This window comes from Oryctolagus cuniculus, chromosome 10 (assembly GCF_051225735.1).
Source record: "Oryctolagus cuniculus isolate XC-2025 breed Fujian yellow rabbit chromosome 10, ASM5122573v1, whole genome shotgun sequence".
NCBI lineage: Eukaryota > Metazoa > Chordata > Mammalia > Lagomorpha > Leporidae > Oryctolagus > Oryctolagus cuniculus.
In genome coordinates, this window is record NC_142876.1 from 5,233,842 (window position 1) to 5,252,647 (window position 18,806).

At 44.5% G+C, this 18,806-nt stretch overlaps 1 pseudogene; it reads left to right on the top strand.

Moving 5' to 3' along the window:
- Positions 1 to 6,224: 6,224 nt before the first annotated feature.
- The window catches only part of LOC100344406 (epimerase family protein SDR39U1 pseudogene), a 35,582-nt pseudogene continuing 23,000 nt past the window's right edge, over positions 6,225 to 18,806 (top strand).

Sequence of the window (18,806 nt, forward strand, 5' to 3'; positions counted from 1 at the left end):
GTGTTATGGTGATGTGGGGCATATTTGTTTTTATTCCAGGCTCTTGCCATGCACAAAGAGAAATTCCAGGTGTTGACATAATTAAGGTGAATTTTATTCAAAAGGTGAGGAAGTGAACACATGCATACACACACATGAACATGGGCTGCCCCACACAGACTCCAATTGTGAGTGGGCAGTGGGCCAGAGCAGAAATAGGGTACAGGAAGAGAGACAGAGACAGTACCCCAACTTCTCCTCCAGCCGTGACCTGTGACAGAATAGAGAGTGAGCATAATCTCTGTACCTCCTTTCGTGAGGCAGGGGTCAGTACCTCTGCAGACATAAAACCACCTGGGAGTTTAGGGTGCTTCCACAAAATTCCGTGTGGAGCCTAAGATCCATATTTACACGTTGTCTTCCCACTTCAGGTCTTGGATGAAGGAGAAGCACCCCCGGGAAACAGGGTGCGCTGATTGACACGTAGAATAGAATTGAGTTACATGGGATGGGGGCTTGCAGCTTGCAGGTGCCTCCAGATCTGCAGATCCTACCTCTCCCGTATCACATGGAGTTCCCTTTGTAGCTCTCCAGGTTTCAACTCCCCTTGCTCCTCTCTGTTTCCTGCCTTCCTCTCCTCATTTCTTTCCACCTAAATTAAAGGTGGCTGCATCGAGGGAGGTGGGGACCCTGATGTAAGAACTGGAGGGCAGTGATGGGGGACTCCTCAGTCCATGCTCCAGCTACAGCTTTCCTCTGTACTCACTTCTTTTCCTTCTTTTTAAAGATTTATTTTATTAATATGAAAGGCAGAGTTAGAGAGAGATCTTCCATCTTCTGGTTCACTCCCCAAATGACTGCATTGGCAGGGGCTGGGCCAGGCTGAAGCCAGGAGCTTCCTCTGGGTCTCACACATGAGTGTCATGGGCCCAAGGACTCTGCCCATTTTCTGCTGCTTTCCCAGGTACATGGCAGGGAAGTGGATTGGAAGCAGAGCAGCTAGGACTCAAACTGGAGCCCATGTCAGCATTGCCAGTGGTGGCTTAACCCTTTATGCTCCAACGCCTGCCACAACTCCTCACTCCTTACCTTGGCAACAACCAGACTTTTGCCAGGTGAAATGAGAGGAGGCTGAAAAGGAGCTGAGCACGGTTGGCTCCGTCAGTGTGGACTTCCTATTCCAAAACGATAATCCTAGTGTTTAAAGGATGAGGGGAGGGAAGGAGGCTGAGACCATTGACACAGTGATGGGAAGCAAACAAACCCTGGGTTGTCATTGTTGGAAGGCAGGGTGATGATTTCCAGCCATGGTAATGACCAGCTCATACTGCAGAAGGAGAGCGTATCCAGACCTAAATGTTGGCAAGGAAAATTATTCCGAAGAGTTAGGGCCTTGGTAGGTTCAACCACAGGACCACCCTGAGGAACTATGAGCAGAACTGGTTTTCCTTAGCCAGGGCAGAACCGCCCAGTGTGCTCAGGGCGATCCTTAACCACCTTCAGGATGAGAAGCACCTGCTGTGCCGGGCTGCACCCATGGCACATGGGAGAGCACTGAGCATGCCCCGCGCAGCTCTGAGACAGGGCAGCACCCCCAGCACAGACCCAGCCTCCTACGCTGAGGCCAGCAGGACTCCCCATAAGAAAGCCTCTGCCCTAGAGAGAATCCCAGGCCCTGTGCCCCAAGATGACACTGGAGATGTCATGTCCTTTTCCCCTCAAAGGGGGAATGTCTGCTGCTGACTGCAGGGCCAAGGATCCATGAGCAGGCAGGAACATTCTAGAAGAAGGGGCTCTTGGCTGAAAGACTATGAACTTCGACCTGTCAAATGTGTAACTTTATTTCTTTGTACTCTACTTAGCTTTTGATTCAATTTCTTTGAGTTAAGAGGAAAACCTAATTGTGCTAATCTAATCTAAATTTCTCCTTGCAGGAAACTCAGTTTCTAGAATAGGACAATCCAGGACTGGCCCCCTTCTCCCTTCTCCCCTTGTTCCTTCAGGGCCCCAGCTGGGGCTGGAGGAAGGGTGTGCGAGGCACTTCCATGTCACCTGGTATCAGAAGGGAGGGGCTGACAGCCACCACCTCCCTTTGCACAGCCCCCTCCACTGTGCTTTGTTTCACTGGGTCCTTGCCCTGGTTCCCCCCCTTTTTTTTTTTGACAGGTAGAATTAAACAGTGTGAGAGAGAGACAGAGAAAAAGGTCTTCATTCCGTTGGTTCACCCCCTAAATGGCCGCCAGGGCTGGCGCGCTGCACCAATCCGAAGTCACGAGCCAGGTCTCCCATGCAGGTTCAGAGCCCAAGCACTTGGGCCACCTTCCACTGCCTTCCCGGGCCACAGCAGAGAGCTGGACTGGAAGAGGAGAAACTGGGACAGAACCTGCGCCCCAACCAGGACTAGCACCCGGGGTGCTGGCGCCCCAGGCGGAGGATTGGCCTAGTGAGCCTTGGCGCCGGCCCACGGTTCCTTCTTATCCATGGCCTTGTAGAAGACTCCAGAGCAAGAGCCTCCCTGGCCCCACCTACCAACCTTTTCCAGCCCAGTGGAGTTGTGTTGTGCTGTCCCTCTCTCAGAGCAGCCCTCCTGAAGGGCTGGGGGTGCAGAGTCTCTCCCCTGTGCTGTCCGTGCCACACTGGGGAACAACAAATACCATGAGTCCATCGTCCATGCAATGCTGGCAACTTGTGTTCTTCCGAGAGAATCAGGCACTGCCTCATCAGCACCAGGCGAGAAGTGGGCTCACTCGTGCTCACGCTGCCTGCACAGGTTCTGCCTGTGGATTCTCCTTCTGTTAATGAGATCCACCAAGGAACTTAATTCTCGTTTATTATTATTTTTATTATTATTATTATTTGACAGGTAGAGTTAGAGAGAGAGAGGGAGAGAGAGAGGAAGATCTTCCTTCTGCTGGTTCACTCCCCAAATGGCCGCTGCGCCAATCCAAAGCCAGGAGCCAGGTGCTTCTTCCTGGTCTTCCATGCAGTTACAGGGGCCCAAGCACTTGGGCCATCCTCCACTGCACTCCCGGGCCACAGCAGAGAGATGGACTGGAAGAGGAGCAATCGGGACTAGAAACTGGTGCCCATATTGGATGCCGGCATCGCAGGTGGAGGATTAACCAAGTGAGCCACGGCGCTGACCCCCTAATTCTCTGTGTTATACCATGGAGTTCTCCTACCACATTAATGAGTGCCACTGCAACAGGGAATTCCAACCCGAGGGTAATAAAAAGAGAAAGGAGAGACAGAAAAGACTGGCTCTCCTCTCAAAGAAGCATCTTGCATTACAGCTGAGTTTCACGTCTGTGTGGAAATACCAGAAAATACTTGGGAATGCCAGCGGAGTGCTCAAGGGCGTCAAGTCAACCCCACAGAAAGGGAGCCTCCATTGGACTCCCCAGGACACAACAAAAACAAAGGACACAGACCCACGCCAGTGACACTGCCTGGCGTGCCTTGGTTGTCCAGCCTGGTTAGAGAAAGACAACTGAGGGGATTGTGAACACACAGCAAAGGGTCGGCCTCTCACAAGAAGCCTGTGGACAGGGAAGGAGGGCAGAGAGTGCAGCCGGGTCGGAGCCTGAGTGACACTGGCTGGGGAGGGAAGGGAAGGTGGAAGCAGGGGCTCAGGTCACCGTGGAAGCAGGTATTCATCTGTAGTTTTGAGTCGTATGTTTTCCACATTTCCCGAAAGGAAGTGATGATTAAAATGTGCTCAGAGAGGCAAGGTTTCTTTCTCAGGGCCACTGTCTCTTCGTGAAGGAGTTGGATTCACAGCTGTTTTTGTAGCCTTTGATAACCTTTTGAGCAGCATTATACCAGTTTGTTGAATAATTTTTTGCATTAAGACTATGCTTTATTTTATTTTCTCAAAAAAGGAAGTCAGATTTTTAAGATAGAAAAATGACAGGGCCAAAAATGACAGGAAATAAGACAGAGAGGGATGGGGAGACAGAGGGAGAGAGAAGATGGGGAGGGAACAGAGAGGGAGAGACGGGGGAGAGAGTGAGGGAGGAGCGGAGAGACAGGGAGGGAGAGACAGAGGGAGAGAGAAGGTGGCGAGGGAACAGAGGAGAGATGGGGAGAGACTGAGGGAGGAGGAGGAGAGAGAGAGAGAGGAGGCAGAGAGCAGGGGGGCAGAGAGGGGAAGAAAGAAGAGAGAGGGGGAGGAGGAATCAAATTAGGCTCCAGTGGGTGTAACTCATGGTGCCTCACTCAGATAAGCTAATGGGAGTGGTGGGAACACGCAGGTGGGAGGGTTTTTACTTGCCTACAGTAATTACTTTTTTTACATGAACAGGAAAAGCAGATTATAACATTGAGTTAGAAGAAATGTGAGGTGAAGAGAGTGGGTGTGGGTGTCCTGTGAGCTGAGAGTGGGGGCAGGGAGCATGCAGGTTGCTGAGGTGGGTGGTGCTAAGGAGGCATCACTGCCTAGAGCCGTGGATGATCACCAGGAGTTGGTGAAGCTTTGAAGGAAACTGTGCATCCTAACTTACTGTTTTTCTACATTCAGCTTGGTGCTATTTGTTCACTTGGAAAACCGACATATTGGGTGACTTGATCTTAAAGAAAACTAAATGAACAAATCTTTTTCAGACCACACAGAACTCAAATATTGCAGCTACCAATCATGTCCTGTTTTCTTTCTTTTTTTTCTTTTTCTTTCTTCTTTTTTTTTTGACAGGCAGAGTGGACAGTGAGAGAGAGAGACAGAGAGAAAGGTCTTCCTATTTGCTGTTGGTTCAGCCTCCAATGGCCATCACGGCCGGCGCGCTGCGGCCGGCGCACTGCGCTTATCCGAAGCCAGGAGCCAGGTGCTTCTCCTGGTCTCCCATGGGGTGCAGGGCCCAAGCACTTGGGCCATCCTCCACTGCATTCCCTGGCCACAGCAGAGAGCTGGCCTGGAAGAGGGGCAACCAGGACAGAATCTGGCGCCCCGACCGGGACTAGAACCCGGGGTGCCGGCGCCGCTAGGTGGAGGATTAGCCTATTGAGCTGCAGCGCCGGCCATGTCCTGTTTTCACTCAGAAAGGAAAGAGGGGAAGGTGAGGGGAAGGGGAAAAAGGAGAGGAAAGGAAAAATTCAATTGCTCTAAAATATTCACAAGGGATCCGGGTTCATTGAAGATGCCGCAGGGAAGATGAGCAGGTGTTCACTTTCAATCCCTAGGTACACTTTCAGGATGCTTGGGAGTCTCGAATTTTCCCAACACAGCAAGTGCCCTCTCTTTGCATCTTCCTCCTTTTCTAGTCTTGAAATGCTAAGTTAGTGGATGAATAAACCCGGCTATGCTGTTTAGACTTCATCCTGTAGGTGATGCAGACCTGCTGGGGTACTTGAACCTGAGCTGTGTGCCAGTGAATCTATTTGGGTGGAATAATTCTGGGGGCAACATGGAGAACAGTTATCCAGCCCTAAGCAAACGTTGAGATGAGATCCTCACAGAAGCAATGACATGGACCTCAAGAGCAGAAGGTTTGGTGGGTATTTAACAAACTTGGTAATCAATTGGCGGTCCAAGATGGAAGAAAGGGAGGAGTTTGGGATGGCTCCCGCGTGGATTGTTGTTTGGTTTGCATGCAATGCTCCACTGGGGGGAGATGTAAGGAGTAGGGCCAGAACAAAGGTGAGAAGCGTGAGGAACTACAGGTCAAATGGCATTAAAACTCAGTAATCAAGATAAAGACAGGTCAGACGAGGTCCACATTTAAGCTGTAAGTGCATGGGTTGAGTTTTGGGAATATTGATGAAAGGTTTATAGATCAAACCCACTGGCATACAAAAGTTTGGCATTAAAATTTTGAACAGGGCTAAAGTATAATTGTTTCCAGTAGCACAGAAGGAAGGTAGGTTGGAGGGACTCAGAGAGAGGCTGGGCTTAACATTATGCGCTGGCGTGATACATGCCATTTTTCTGAAGAGATATTTATTAGGGTCTCAATGTGGTCTATGCCTCTTCATGTTAAGAATTAGCTGAGCATACGCTGTTAAGCCAAAAGGTGAGGGAAATTGCATATAAAGAGCTGATTTTTTTTTTTCAGTAAAGTAGGAAGCAAGGCCATTTGAAAGTGATGCTTCAGAGAGGTGGATGAAAGTGGAAAGGGTTTAAAACAGCTCTGTGGAGAATTACAGAGTTGACCCATGATAATTAAAGAGATCAGTAAGTATCATCGAGGGGTCAGTAAGTAACTCCCAAGGCAGAATCCTTTTAAAAAGTTTTTTTTTTTTTTCTTGCCACCATGATTAAATACGTGTGTATCTTCTCCATGCACATTTTCAGGTAGGTAAGACTCATTTGTATATGTGAGATCATATATTTCCTAAAATTTCATCAGATTATTTTATATCTCCAACTTTTAAAGTGACACTTTCTACTAAAGTAAATTTTATTATCTCCCAAAATATTGACATTAAAATCCTTAAACACTTGATAAAGCAAACAAGTTTATTGATCTAAACTCTTCAATATTTTGACAAATGTCATTGATCAGACAGAAATTTTGGAAATTTAATGTGAAAGTAAAAAATAACTGAAACATGAAGGATGTTGGAGCCATCAAACCATAATCCTTCCTTAATATATGGAATGGCATTGTTTTGTCAGAGATGAGAGGTGTGGTTTTACCAGGAAGCAGATGAAGGCATCAGAATGAAAATGACAGAGGATAAGACATCATGATATTTTTCATACGAGGGAAGGAGGAATACTTGGCTGGTACGAGGTGCCCAATTACCTGAGGAAGTTTGTAAGACTACAAATAACATCTTTAAAAGACAGGTGACAGGTTTTTGAATATTTTCATCCCAATCAGATTATAGATGTTTGAAGAGATAAATATGCTTGCTCTGACTTGAACATCACACAATGTACGCATGCATTGAAACATCATATTAATACTCCATAAATAAGTGTTTATTAAAAATTACAAATAAAATAAAAATAAACCGACATGGGAGCTCTAACTGAACCCCACTGGAGGGGGAGTGGTGGCATTTAGTGAACTCTGTAGTCTCCTAAATGGGAGCCACCAGGCTTGAACTTCAGCTCCTAAATGATGGGACATTTTCCTCTAATCAGGGCTAGACATTTTAATGTATTAATGTCATTAATTAGGAAAAATACTTTAATTAAAAGTTAAATGTGCTTGAGGATAGAAAGACCACCACTGAATCCAGCTCTTGGTTATTCTTTGTAATCGGCTTTCCTTACAGAAGAGTAACGTCTTTGCAGAAAAGTAATATGTTTAGATATGGAACTGTGGCGAACAGGAGGACCTGCTGCTTCCTCTTCCAGACACATTCGTACAAAACCATTGCAAGATGCATCACTTCTGTGCACTCAACATAGACTCTGTATTCTAATTCACTTATGCTGGTATAGCCTTCTCAGCTAAGTTGAATACAAGGAGTTAGTAGCATTGTCACTAAAGGTCATCTCCACATTGCCTCTTGAATTATTTACTCTCTCATTTAATAAATGAGTAAACAGGGACAAATCATCTAACTTGGCAGATATATCCCACCACTCAGTGCAATGGGACAGGGAGAAGGAGGAACCAAGGCATCACCTGGGTTGCATCAACAAAATGAAGATAAATTATAAAATTTTTAGTTCTTAAAGACACTAGGGAGCTGTAGCAAGGAGAACTGCATGCATTAACATTCCAGAGAGTTAGCAATTGTCCTTGGGTGAGCTGACCACTGACCATAGTCTCACCTGAGGAAATGTTATGAGTCTGACATGAGAATAATTCTTGTTACAGGTAGAAAGAGTCAGCCCATGAAAGACCCAGCAGAGCCATTAAGGCTATGGAGGCTGCTATGACAGTTTGGAGTCTAGGATGTCACAGGGTCATTGTCCCTTACTGGACAATTCCCAAATGCTGTGATAACAGAGAATGCAGGGTGTGAGAGTTGGGCTGGAAGGCAAAATACAGTACCTGGTTAAACTGCCACTGGCAGCACTGGCATCCCAAATGGGTGCCAGTTTGAGTCCCGGCTGCTCCTCTTCTGATCCCGCTCTCTGCTGAAGTACCTGGGAAAGCAGTAGAACATGGCTCAAGTCCTTGGGACCCTGCACCCACATAGGAGACCCAAATGAAGCTCCTGGCTCCTGACATCAGTCTGGCCCAGCCCTGGCCATTGTGGCCATTTGTGGAGTGAACAAGTGGATGGAAGATCTATCTCTCTCTGCTCCTTCCTCCCCCTTTCTGTAACTCTTCCTTTCAAATAAATCAATAAATCTTTTAAAAAATTAGAAAATAAAATTCTAAAAAACATGTTAATTTAATTAAAGAACAGAGAACAAAATGGATGAAAAATGGAAACTTCAAAAATTCAAATAGAAATAGAAAATGAAATAAATGAACAATTTAAATGTGCCAGCACAATATCTGAAAAAAATCTTATGGGCTGGCATGATACATGCCATTTTTCTGAAGAGATATTTATTAGGGTCTCAATGTGGTCTATGCCTCTTCATGTTAAGAATTAGTTGAGCATGTGATGTTAAGCCAAAAGGTGAGGGAAATTGCATATAAAGAGCTGATTTGTTTTTTTTTCAGTAAAGTAGGAAGCAAGGCCATTTGAAAGTGATGCTTGGCTGGCACTGCGGCTCACTGGGCTAATCCTTTGCCTGCGGCGCCGGCACACCGGGTTCTAGTCCCGGTCGGGGCACCGGATTCTGTCCTGGTTGCCCCTCTTCCAGGCCAGCTCTCTGCTGTGGGCCAGGAGTGCAGTGGAGGATGGCCCAAGTGCTTGGGCCCTGCACCCCATGGGAGACCAGGAGAAGCACCTGGCTCCTGGCTTCAGATCAGTGTGTGCGCTGGCCGCGGCGGCCATTGGAGGGTGAACCAACAGCAAAAGAAGACCTTTCTCTCTGTCTCTCTCTCTTCAATGTCTACTCTGCCTGTCAATAAAATAAAATAAAATAAAATAAAATAAAATAAAATAAAGAAAGTGATGCTTTAGAGAGGTGGATGAAAGTGGAAGGGTTTAAAACAGCTGCTGTGGAGAATTGTTATAGGTAGAGTCAGCCTGAAAAAACCGTATTACTCTGTGGGTCTCATGGCAGATGGGAAGGAGAAGGCAGGACTGCAGAACTCAGAGGCCTGGCCCAGTGGCACTTTGTCTGGCAATCTGTAGGCTGTGGAGTCTGAAGTGGGGGTGGGTGGATGAAGACAGAGAGGACATCTGAAGAATCGAATGCTGAGAGGCCTTGGAACTTGAAGCACAAGTGCTGTGGTTAAAAATAGTTCATAACCCAAAGAAAAACAAACTTAAGCATTTCTTAATCAGTGCAAAATAAAGATAGTTTTAGATGAAAAAAAAAAGCTAATTGAATTAATTCCCAGTAAGGATCAGACATGATGAAATATCAAAATTCTGAAATTTGAAAAATAATTCAAAATTGTAAGCAATACATTCAAGGAAGAAATGAAAAGCCTCAGAAAGGTAAATGCTGTGTACATTGAAAGAATTGACTATTTATAATCAAATCTGTATATCTTGTTGTTTCTCTAATAGGTCAGCTAAAAACAGACGAAACTCTAGCTGACTTACGTGGCTACATGGGAGGGAACATACAAAGGTCAGTGGAATGAGGCAGTTAGCTGAGGATCGGGAGCAGGCAGTGTGCCTCTGGTGTCAAAGGGCCTGGTTTGAGTCCTGACTGCATTTCAGGTTCTATTTTTCTGCTGATGCACACCCTGGGAGGCAGGAGTGATGGCTCCTTTACTTGGGTCCACACCACCCATGTGGCAGATCAGAGCTGAGTTTCTGTTTCCTGGCGTTGGCCTGGCCCAGCCCTGGCTGTTACTGTTACAGATATTTGGGGAGTGAACTAATACATGGAAATTTTGTCATTCTGTCTGTCTCTATGCCTCACTTTGTATGTAATGGTCCCATTGAGACGGCATTCCAGTCAAAATGGCCATTCTTTTAATAAAATGGAGAAGGAAAAGCTTACAGACAGGAAAGAGTGATACCAGGCACAAGGCCAGGGACATGAGATCATTATAAAAAGATACAAGGGATTTTGCAGAGGGACGAACCAATTCAATCGTGGAAGTGGTTCCATCACTGTATGAATTTGTCAAAGTTCATTTCACTACAGGATTTAACATGCTCATTCTTACAATAAACGTTGAACAAACCGAAAATCTGTGACTCTTCTTGGTGCCACTGGAGAGCTGAGGTCACTGAGAAATGAGCTTGGACAGCCAGGCAAATCCTGGGATTACAGCTGAGCTCCGCGTGCCAGGAGCAGAAGGCACTGGAACCACTAACTGGTAGGAAATGGCGATTTCTGCAAATTGCTAGAGGCTGGCGTGTGGACTGGCATGAGGGTGAGAAACTGCTTAGGGCGGCAGTATTACGAAGACATCCATTTTCATGAGTCCTACCTCCAAAACCCCTCACAGTGAAGAATGGAAATAAAAGACTCCTGCGTCTGGCAGGGGAAGGGACACAGCAGTCACTGTGAAATACGGGAGGCAGCATTCCCCACTACAGAGCCCTACTCTGCAAGGAAACTCATTTCCAGGGCCCACCACACCTTTAGGAAGTGCAGTTTCCCAGCTCTGGCCCCACCTACACTTCCTATGAGAGCTAAGAGCCACGGTGGAGGCCACAGCCCAAGCCCACTGCAAGCCTGAGACATAACTGTAGGATCACAAAATGCTTCCCTTCCCCCACATCTCAGAACCACATCAACAGGATCCAGGATGACAGCAGCAGCTCACAGTGCACAGAGCAGCAAGGCGTGATGCACCTGACAAAGAGACGGTGGGGACACTGAAGACAACACCAGGTGAGCACAGATCAGGGCACGCGGGGCCTCTCCTGACTGCAATGCAGATGATTCTGTGTAGAAATCCTTATGGAGATGCCTACTTGCAACTTGATATTTCTTGGCTCTCTCAGCTGAAAGAGGCTAAAAGAAAAGGTGCCCAGTAGCAAAGAGAACATCCAGCATGTAGAACTGGGTTTCTAACACCGTTCTGTAAGAAAGGGAATCAGGGATCCATGGAGAAACTGCTGGAAATATAAAAGACAAACATGGACGTTTCGTAATGCCAGAAAGTTAGAACGTTCCCAAACAGCAAAGCCAAAAGAGAACACATTTAAGGGAAAGAGTCGGAGAAGCACAGGAGCCAGTGGAAAGAGCTATCAACAGTCAAAGGTCAAAAATTTGAGCAACATAAGCAAGGTGGCTTGGATGATAACTCAAAGTCCAAAGCAAATTCAGATCATTCCCCACAGGTTTTTTTTAATCGACTGAATGCATTGATCCTCAGGGGAAAAGAGGAGTCTCCTAAGCAGAGGGCTTGCAAGCAACTACAGGATACTCTCTCCTGAGGGGAAGGTGCTCTGACCTGTGCTGCGTCACGGGTCTCCTTCCAGACCCCAGACTGTGGGGAACGAGACACAGTTCACCAGAACAGCTCCAAACTGGGAAACAAAGCCTCAATGCTGAACGGTACTGTGCACATGAATACGATGGCGCATACGCTGTACTAAAACAGAGAAGTTACTGATGCAAACACCACACGGATTAAAGAAAGTGAAGCACACGGGGTACCTATCATTTGATTTCATTTATACAAGCTCAGTAACAATCAGAACCAATCAGAGCTCACAGAAAGGACAAGAATGAGCATCTATGTGTGTGTTGGGGGCGGGGCTCTGCATGATGTTCACTGGAATATTTAGTAGTCCTGCCAGTGTTTCACAACCAGCTCTGGCTGCTAGTTCATAAGAATACAAAAGTGCAGAATTTATTAAACTGTACTCCTCATATTAGCACACTTTACACATGCTGTTCCAAAAATGGAAACAGCTTAAAGAACAGCTACCAAGAAAAATTAAAACTGTGGGACAGCTCAGTCCTTCTACCTACTGCCAGCCTATGTGAACTGTTATCCCTCATCAAAGGGCACCCATCAAGCCTCTGGGTAGACCAGGGTCTGACCCGAGCATCGAAGCCCTCTTATATGTATGATCATCTCTGCCTCAGATAGTAACACATGATACATGTATGTATTCACGCTGGAATGCATGCCCTTTGCTTCTACATCCTTAGTGGACACACAGTGATTACCTGTGTGCCTTCAGAAACTAACACAAAACACGCTTTTTCTGTCTCAGGTAATAAAGGTATGAATGTTATCGGGTTCCTTTTGAAGACACAAAGCTCAGCTGAGTGAACACATTATAATGCATTTCATCAGGGGACAATGATGAGGAACAAACCACTTCTCCCTCTGAGGGCTAAATGGTGGAAATGACATCAGGACAGACATGCACAAAAGTCGCTTGGAAAGGAGGCAACAGTTCCCAGGTCACCCAGAAATCTTAAGTCATTCGGAGCAAGGAAGTGTGAACAGGAGTAGCAGAGGGCTGAGATGGTTCAGCTGTACAAGCCTAAGGCAGCCTTGAGATGGAGAAAACAGAGGCATCTCTGGGGGAGAGGGGCTGGGGACTGTCAAGGAAGGTGGTCATACAAGTTTGCGTTCACGGCTCCGTAAAACAGTGTGCATGTGTGTGAGTCAGTTCTTCAGAGCTAAAGGCCTTTCAGTGATGTTCAGGCTGGTAAAAAAAGCCACTTTAATTGTTCTCCTTTCTCTTCATTAGTGTTAAAATTAATTATTTAAATTTGAATTATTAGGAACTCCATATTGAATTGTAAAAGATAAATGGATTGTAGGAACTTTAATAAGTATGAATTCATTAATATATATTAATGGTATAAGATTATATAAAATATTCAATTTCTTAAGTGATATCCATATTTTCAAATCAAAGGAAGCAAGGCTGTAGTGCTGGCACTTGGTATGGGCACTGGTTTGTGTCCCAGCTGCTCCACTTTCGATCCAGCTCCCTGCTATGGCCTGGGAAAGCAGCAGAAGATGACTCAAATACTTGGGTCCCTGCACCCTTGTGGGAGACCTGGAAGAAGCTCGTGGCTCCTGGCTTCGGACTGGCCCAGCTGCAGCCCTTGTGGCCATTTGGGGAATGAAGCAGCAGATGGAAGACTTTTCTCTTTTTGTCTCCCTCTCTCTCTCTCTGTAACCCTAAGTCTCAAATAAATAAGATTTTTTTTTTGACAGGCAGAGTGGACAGTGAGAGAGACAGAGAGAAAGGGTTCCCTTTCCGTTGGTTCGCCCCCCAATGGCTGCTGCGGCGGGCGCGCTGTGCTGATCTGAAGCCAGGAGCCAGGTGCTTCTCCTGGTCTCCCATGCAGGTGCAGAGCCCAAGCACTTGGTCCATCCTCCACTGCACTCCCTGGCCACAGCAGAGAGCTGGACTGGAAGAGGAGCAACCAGGACAGAATCCAGCGCCCCGACCGGGACTAGAACCCGGTGTGCTGGCGCCGCAAGGTGGAGGATTAACCTAGTGAGCCGCAGCACCGGCCAATAATTAAGATTTTTTAAAAGAGGAAGGAAGGGTTTCAGTGTGCTAGAAAGTTGAGAAAGCGAACTTTTTAAAAAACTTTTATTTAATAAATATAAATTTTGAAAGTACAACTTTTGGATTATAGAGGCTTTTTCCTCCATAACCTCCATCCCGCCCACAATCATCCCATCTCCCACTCCCTCTCCCATCCCCTTCTACATCAAGATTCATTTTCTTTTTTTTTTTAACTTTTATTTAATGAATATAAACTTCCAAAGTGCGACTTATGGATTACAATGGCTTCCCCCCCATACCGTCCCTCCCACCCACAACCTTCCCCCTTCCCACTCCCTCTCCCCCTCCATTCACATCAAGATTCATTTTCGATTATCTTAATATACAGAAGATCAGCTTAGTATACATTAAGTAAGGATTTCAACAGTTTGCTCCCACACAGAAACATAAAGTGAAAAATAATAGATGATTTTTTTAAATGATGATGAAATTAGATCAGACCTATTGTCATGTTTATTCCCAGTAAGAGTCAAGCTGGGAATTGATAATTTCTTTTTTTTTTTTTTACAGAAGATCAGTTTAGTATGCATTAAGTAAAGATTTCAACAGTTTGCACCCCCATAGAAACACAAAGTGAAATATACTGTTTGAGTACTCGTTATAGCATTAAATCTCAATGCACAGCACATTAAGGACAGAGATCCTACATGAGGAGTAAGTGCACAGTGACTCCTGTTGTTGACTTTACCAATTGACACTCATGTCTATGGCATCAGTAGTCTCCCTATGCTCCAGTCATGAGTTTCCAAGGCTATGGAAGCCCTCTGAGTTCTCCGACTCTTATCTTGTTTAGACAAGGTCATAGTCAAAGTGGAGGTTCTCTTCTCCCTTCAGAGAAAGGTACCTCCTTCTTTGAAGACCCGTTCCTTCCACTGGGATCTCACTCACAGAGATCTTTTTGCCAGAGTGTCTTGGCTTTCCATGCCTGAAATACTCTCATGGGCTTTTCAGCCAGATCTGAATGGCTTTAGAGCTGATTCTGAGGCCAGAGTGCTATTCCGGACATCTGCCATTCTATGAGTCTGCTGAGTATCTCGCTTCCCATGTTGGATCACTCTCCCCTTTATTTATTCTATTGGTTAGTGTTAGCAGGTACTAGACTTGTTTATGTGCTCCCCTTGACTCTTAGTCCCTTCATTATGATCAATTGTGAACTGAAATTGATCACTTGGAATAGTGAGATGGCATTGGTACATGCCACCTTGATGGGATTGAATTGGAATCCCCTGGTATGTTTCCAACTCTACCATTTGGGGCAAGTCAGCCTGAGCATGTCCCAAATTATACATCTCTTCCCTTTCTTATTCCCACTCCCATGTTTAACAGGGATCACATTTCAGTTAATTTTCAACACTTAAGAATAACTGTGTGATAATTACAGAATTAAACCAGTCATATTAAGTAGAACAGACAAAAAAAATACTAAAAGGGATAATGTATTAAGTTGTTCATTAACAGTCAAGGCTATGCTGATCAAGTCACCGTTTCTCATAGTGTCCATTTCACTTCAGGAGGTTTCCTTTTTGGTGTTCAGTCAGTTGTCACCGATCAGGGAGAACATATGGTATTTGTCCCTTTGGGACTGGCTTACTTCACTCAGCATGATGTGTTCCAGATTCCTCCATTTTGTTGCAAATGACTGGATTTGGAAAAATATTCCATGCTCATGGATTGGAAGAATCAACATCATCAAAATGTCCATTCTCCCAAAAGAAATTTATAGATTCAATGCAATCCCAATCAAGATACCAAAGACATTCTTCTCAGATCTAGAAAAAATGATGCTGAAATTCATATGGAGGAACAAGAGACCGCGAATAGCTAAAGCAATCTTGTACAACAAAAACAAAGCCGGAGGCATCACAATACCAGATTTCAGGACATACTACAGGGCAGTTGTAATCAAAACAGCATGGTACTGGTACAGAAACAGATGGATAGACCAATGGAACAGAATTGAAACACCAGAAATCAACCCAAACATCTACAGCCAACTTATATTTGATCAAGGATCTAAAACCAATTCCTGGAGCAAGGACAGTCTATTCAATAAATGGTGCTGGGAAAACTGGATTTCCACATGCAGAAGCATGAAGCAAGACCCATACCTTACACCTTACACAAAAATCCACTCAACGTGGATTAAAGACATAAATCTACGTCCTGACACCATCAAGTTATCAGAGAACATTGGAGAAACCCTTCAAGATATTGGCACAGGCAATGAATTTCTGGAAAAGACCCGGGAGGCACAGGCAGTCAAAGCCAAAATCAACTATTGGGATTGCATCAAATTGAGAAGTTTCTGTACTGCAAAAGAAACAGTCAGGAGAGTGAAGAGAGAACCGACAGAATGGGAAAAAATATTTGCAAACTATGCAACAGATAAAGGGTTAATAACCAGAATCTACAAAGAGATCAAGAAACTCCACAAAAACAAAACCAACAACCCACTTAAGAGATGGGCCAAGGACCTCAATAGACATTTTTCAAAAGAGGAAATCCAAATGGCCAACAGGCACATGAAAAAATGTTCAAGGTCACTAGCAATCAGGGAAATGCACATCAAAACCACAATGAGGTTCCACCTCACCCCGGTTAGAATGGCTCACATACAGAAATCTACCAACAACAGATGCTGGCGAGGATGTGGGGAAAAAGGGACACTAACCCACTGTTGGTGGGAATGCAAACTGGTCAAGCCACTATGGAAGTCAGTCTGGAGATTCCTCAGAAACCTGAATATAACCCTACCGTTCGACCCAGCCATCCCACTCCTTGGAATTTACCCAAAGGAGTTTAAATTGGCAAACAAAAAAGCTGTCTGCACCCTAATGTTTATCGCAGCACAATTCACAATAGCCAAGACCTGGAACCAACCTAAATGCCCATTAACGGTAGACTGGATAAAGAAATTATGGGATATGTATTCTTTAGAATACTATACCGCAGTAAGATTCATTTTCAATTATCTTTATATACAGAAGATCAACTTACTATATACTAAGTAAAGATTTCAACAGTTTGCACTCGCACAGAAACATAAAGTATAAAGTACTGTTTGAGTACTCGTTTTACTGTTAATTGAGCAAGTGAACTTTAGATCTCTGTGAGTGAGATCCCAGCAGAAAGAACGGGCCATCAAAGAAGGAGACACCTTTCTCTGAAGGGAGGAGAGAACTTCCACTTTGACTATGACCTTATCTAAAAAGATTGGAGTCGGCTAACTCAAAAGCCTTCCATAGCTTTGGCAACTCATGACAAGAGCCTCTGGTGATTACTGCCATCATAAATAAGAGTGTCAATTGTTAAATCAACAACAGGAGTCACTGTGCACTTACTCCCCATGTGGGATCTCTGTCCTTAATGTGTTGTACTATGCAAATTAATGGTAAAACTAATACTCAAACAGTACTTTATACTTTGTGTTTCTGTGTGGTTGCAAACTGTTGAAATCTTTACTTAGTATATAGTAAGTTGATCTTCTGTATATAAAGATAATTGAAAATGAATTTTGATGAAGAATGGGATGGGAGAGGGAGTGGGATATGGGATGGTTGTGGGTGGGAGGGAGGCTATGGGGAGAAAAGCCACTAGAATCCAAAAGTTGTACTTAGGGAATTTATATTTATTAAATAAAAAGTTTAAAAAAAAAACAAGTTGTCGATCTTGCCGGTTTGTCTGGAGCGGGTACTCGCCACACTCCCAGAAGCGGCAAGCTCTGACTGTGTTCTTTTCGCAGGTCTGATGCTAGCCATACTGAAACATGACTTTTCAAGGACTAGGTTTCCCATGGCAAGAGGTTTGCAGTGATTCCTGAAGACTGACTGTCTGGGTTCTCTCAATAGACCTGGGACTCCTAAGAAAATCAGTGATGGGATGTCAAATTCCTGTTGCACGTCCACGTTTCCATGCATCCCCAAGGCAGTGGATGTGAACACCAGGTGTGTGCTTGCTTGTCTGTGGGGTCTACGTGTGCAGGAAATCATGGGGCTGCCCCAGGGGGACCTCTTGCAGATGCTTCGCTGTGGAGCACAGCATTAATGCATTTGCTCCTTTCTCTCAACCTTTTTGAAATCCAGGGATGGTTTGGTTGCATGGCAAAAGCAAAAGCAGAATGTGAGAAACTGACAGGATTATATATAAACCCATGAACACTTCCTAATCAAGTTTTCTTTGCCTATCCTTTGATCCCCAGGCCAAGGAAAAAATAGTAATTTCAGTCTAATTACAGCATTTAACATTTACTGATAGAGGATCGTGAGCTAATACATACAAAATCTTCTGCTTCTCACATGAATCCTTTTTTTCTTCTTAGTGTTTCTCCAGGGGTTACAAAATGATCTATTCTGCAGAGAGAGTCGGAGTGGTGGAAATTTGAACTGATTTATGCAAAGTATCTAGAAAGAATGTCATCTATTAATGAATAGAAACACAGACAAATATAATCAAGTAACATTTGCTTTTAATTTTTATTTACTTATTTGGTAGGGAGAGGGAGGGAAGGAGAAAGGGATAGAGAGAAAGAGAGAGAGAGGGAGAGAACTCACATCGCTGGTTTACTCTCCAAATGCCCAATACTGCTAAGCGGGGCTGAGCTGAAGCCGGGTACTGGGATCTCATTTCAAGTCTCCCACATGGGTGACAGGAGCTCAGCCACCTGAGACACCACTGAGGCATCAGGGTGTGCATTGTCAGGAAGCTGGAGTCAGGAGTTGAAGCTGGAACTGGGCCTAGACTGTTCCTTTCTATCTACATACCGTTATCGTCTAGCTATAGCATTATTTAACTTTTCTCTCCTAATAACTACTTTGTGTTTATCTCATGTATCTCTTCCTCTTCCAGTGTTTCTGGATTATTTTGTTTCAGCTGTCACTTGGAGAGAGCATACACATTTTATTATTTTTTCTTGCTGATTTTGTAACAGCTTTTAATCTAATCAGCCAGTCACTACCTGTATTAGGGGAGTTTATCTTTTTCACTTATTCTTACTACAATTACATTCATTTTGTTTGTGCTATCATATATTTATCATTTTTATTTACAATGTGTTCTGATTGTTTCTATATTTTATCTTTGGTCAGGCTTTAGAATGGATTGCTGGTGTGTTTTATGGTGTTTCTGTTTTTTTTGTTTTTTCACTCATTAGTGATTTGGAAGTTATACATGCTAATTCTATTTCTTTTTTATGATTAGTCTTAAATAATTAATACACAGTTTGAGTTAGAATTTTATTGCAAGTGCTAAAGCAATTAATTATACTTACTTTTTTTCCAAGTAAGACCAATTATTATTTTTTTAAGATTTCCTTTATTTATTTGAAAGGCAGAATTACAGAGAGAGAGGAAGCA